This window comes from Argopecten irradians, chromosome 1 (assembly GCF_041381155.1).
Source record: "Argopecten irradians isolate NY chromosome 1, Ai_NY, whole genome shotgun sequence".
NCBI classification, from domain to species: domain Eukaryota; kingdom Metazoa; phylum Mollusca; class Bivalvia; order Pectinida; family Pectinidae; genus Argopecten; species Argopecten irradians.
Genome location: NC_091134.1, coordinates 10214729 through 10218935, shown reverse-complemented (window position 1 = coordinate 10218935; position 4207 = coordinate 10214729).

The window sequence follows — 4207 nt, the reverse complement described above, 5'->3', positions numbered from 1 at the left end:
TCTTTTTACTTGGACACGGGGCGACAGTGTAAAGGCCTTTAGAAAGAAAATATATCTATACATGTATTGTAACAATGGAGTATATATCCCTACGCCCGGTGATAGTATTTATTTAGGTATTGATCACTCCTTATGGAATCTTTGCCGTATTAATAATTGACAATCGATACAATCAAATGTGATCCGGTATCATGAAGGAAGGCCATTTTTTATAGCGATGAAATGTTTTATTCTTTTACATTTCAATTTGCATCGTATTGATTATATGTATAAAATGACGTATCCATGATGTATTTGTCCTATCCCCTGGACCTGACAACAACTAGCAAATCAACTAGGGTATATCAATTGATATCAGTCATATCAAAGACGACAACAACAACAACAACAACAAAAAACTAAATATAAACAACGTAAATATCCTCCTGACATACTCCTGTGTCATTTATCGAAATAAATACTGCATTTTACAAGTCCGTCACAGTTGGAGTATACTAAATTATTTGTGGAAATATTGATTTCACATTTGATGATAAAATCTGATAAATGTATTAATATTTAATCTGAATTCATAGGTACAGGTTCCATCTATCACAATAGACCAGTGTAATGCAATATGAATACAATAGTACTTCAATAATAAGTAATTTCTCTCATTTACTCATCATGATATACCTGATGCGATGCACTCATGTCTCATGAGGCTGTTTTAGATGGTTACATATACATTACAACATCGTCACATAGCAAGACGTTTTACAAGATACAATCATTTTATTAAACGTCGAATAATAAGTAACAAACAAACATTAGCTCAGTAGAGCTATTATTGCGACAGCTTGAACAACGTTATTATTTGTTAACGTTATTACTATCGAGAAGGCTAACAACGGGCTATGGGTTTAAAATATTACGCAATTGTCATGTATGGATACTTCTTGATTTGCAGCTGCGGTTTTCCTCTGAATTATTTCTCCAAAATTCTAAAACATGACAGGCTGTCGTAGTTGTAAAACTGTAATAAAACGTCGAGGTATGAGAGAAAAACACTCTTACTTTCTTATGTGGATTTAAATGATAGGGATATTCTTCCTCCGGGAACACAAAATGGTGTAAAGACCTCGGCAAGACTCGGGTTTTTCTACATCTTGTGACCTTCGGGTACAATATCCCTATCGTTCATATCCACATATCAAAGAGTATGATGATACATCACTTCCGACATAATACAATATGTAGATACCTGAAAATGACGACAGCTTCTTAGAACGAAATTTTCGGTCAAATATTGACCTGACCACAATGAAACTTAATGGGAAGTCAAGTCAAATTGTTTATCTGAGATTCATGATTATTTTAATGACCAGTTTCACGATTATTACATAACTTTAAAAAACTTTAGATTTTCCATAAGAAAGTATTACAGAAGTTGAATCCTTGATTTCAGATTGTTTCCATAATTTCTGTAATATTCTCTTATGGAAACTTTTAAATCAAAGAATTCCTTCAAGTTAAAGAATGTTTATGAGATTAAGGCAGATTGTACTTTATCTTGACCTTAACAAATTTCATTAGAATTTCAGGTCAATTTTAGACAGAATCATTCTCTCTGAATCGACATTTTTTTTATTTATTTTTATTATTTGTTTTGTGCAAAACTAAAAAAATGTAATTTTGCCTATATAGCCTTCTCCATACTGAGACAGAAGTACGGTGGAATTAATAAAAGTGTTAAATAGATCAGTAGATGTGAAAAAGACGAATATACCAACAGTATGCTTATCATTTTTTATATTATCATCAAAAGTGATATATGTTTAACATAAATTGTTCTCTTTTCTTTATTATATTGTATGAAACGAGCATACCTGATGAAATTTCTATCGTTGATCGTATATCTACATTATTGCTGTTTCCTTAATATGACTTTCTATGATTCCATTGCCTGCTCGTTGTTCTAATATTAACAGTATTATTGTCTCTAATATTTTAGTTGTACCCAGTAGTCATATATTTCAGCAATAAATTGTTAACAGACTGGACATACAGTTGATGTGAAGTCCATCCGGAAGGAAGATAAAAAGAATGGTACACGATAGGGCGCCATGAATGTTTATCTTTCTAAATCTAGTTCAACACAAAACGATTTGAAACAAGCGAACAGATGAAAACTATGCGATGATATTTTGTCAAAATGATAATACTATTGGATTTCAAAGACAGCACAACTTTAAAACAACTCTTTTAATTATTTGACCGTTATGCATAGGCGTAAGTATACGTTGAATACATTGTCAGTGACGCGGCGGAAACGTCAAATATGCATACGCTCGACCAGATTGGAGTTCATAGCCTGATATTGCATATCGGGTTCAACATAGACCAAACGGGAAACTGAAAGTAGAAGAAAATGTACATTATACTGCGAGACATAAGAAAATTGTTAAATCATATGTATACCCTTAAGGCCAGATCGCGAATATTTAATACCGCTAAAATTGGATTTTCTCATTTCTCAACATTTATTTATTAATGGCATCCCTTCGATAAGTCAGAAAACGTGGAATACCTGTTTGATAGGGTTTTATTCATTCTAAACACTCTCGGCTCTCGGTGTAGTATAAATATTAAATCCATTTGTTTCACATGTTATCAACTCTGTCTATTGAAAGATTTGGTTTTCAGTAACATATAAATATTCATACAAAGAAACTCACCATAAAACCAGCCATCCTGGTCTGACGTTGAATCGATGATTTATGTAAACAATTAACCGTATGTGATTTTAAGAAATAAAAACAATTGAAGGCAGATATAATGAAACGACCTATTTCATATAGAATTGTCCCTTTTATAGAAACACAACAATGACCAGAAATATAGATTCCGAAAGACAATGGTCTTGTTACAATTGTGACTTATATTGTTTTGCGATGAAAAATAGCAATATGGTCATGTCTATTTCACCTATCTGTACACTTTGATTGGGTATGAAGTTGTGGTTTCTGTGACCAATCAATAACCTCGTATATTTATCATGCACAATATATTACTCAAAAAGCGTGAAAATGCTTGTTAAATTGGCTTAATCGTCTCAGTGTATGTCAGTTCAACCTAAATTCCAAAATAACATGCACGTACGTCCATATACAGTAGATGCATGCTGCAAAATGTAGTTTTCAGTTGATATGTATATGCACTACAGAACAGGAAGCATAAATGACACCAGGGCGTGACTGCAGATCTAATTTTCGACTGAGGAATAAAACACTAAACCATTTCAAATAAGATCCTAACGTCAAAGCTAAGTATAAATATTTAATTTTTAATAAATATACAAATTATATTGTATGTCGATCATAAATCACTAAACAGCTATTATCATATCGAATATTAACTACGTATTTTCTGTAAAGTATAGGCCTGCAAAACAAGAGACAGCTGTGTTATAAGCATCATCATTAATGTGAATCTAATGTATATTCCAAGATTAATTTGTGTCTGGTGTTTTCTACTTTGTTTGGTTTCGATAGTTCTTTATTTACAGTTGTTGATTTCAATGCTGAAGCATACATTTGGCATATCCATTTCCATAATAACATGTCAATATCTCGATTTACAGTTGTAGGGGTTTTACTGTGTATTGTTTCCGGTACATGTATTTAAATTATCTAAGGGATTTGTTAGTACTTATCTACATGTCTCTTTAACTATTTGTTTCAGATTAAAATGAAATATCCTCTTTTCGTTTTAACGATTTGATATTGATGATTCGTTAGAAATAAATGAGGTTCATTCACACGAATATATCACTGACAGAATTTGAAGGAAACCCATTCTTGTATATGTCATGTAATTTTTGTGCATTAGAGAGGCTTTGTAGCACGTTTTGAACAGCTAATTGCTTTATTGAACCAGTTATATTCCAGTACACCCTGTTATTTGACCACGTATTTTCTTTCATAATAGACCATGTCTCAAAATCGATATACATGATTGAGTTTTTTGTCTGATGAAAGTGATTTTGTTGAAGATCTTATCAATTTTTAATGAAATTTGCGTACATATCTCTAAGTTCCCACAACATATGTCGCTAATTTGAATCAATCTTTTAGATGAACAGACGGTAATCTTCACATTGTATACTTGATATTGTATCAGCAAGCATTGGATACAGTTATCTGTCCAAAACAATGTAGAGTTGGCT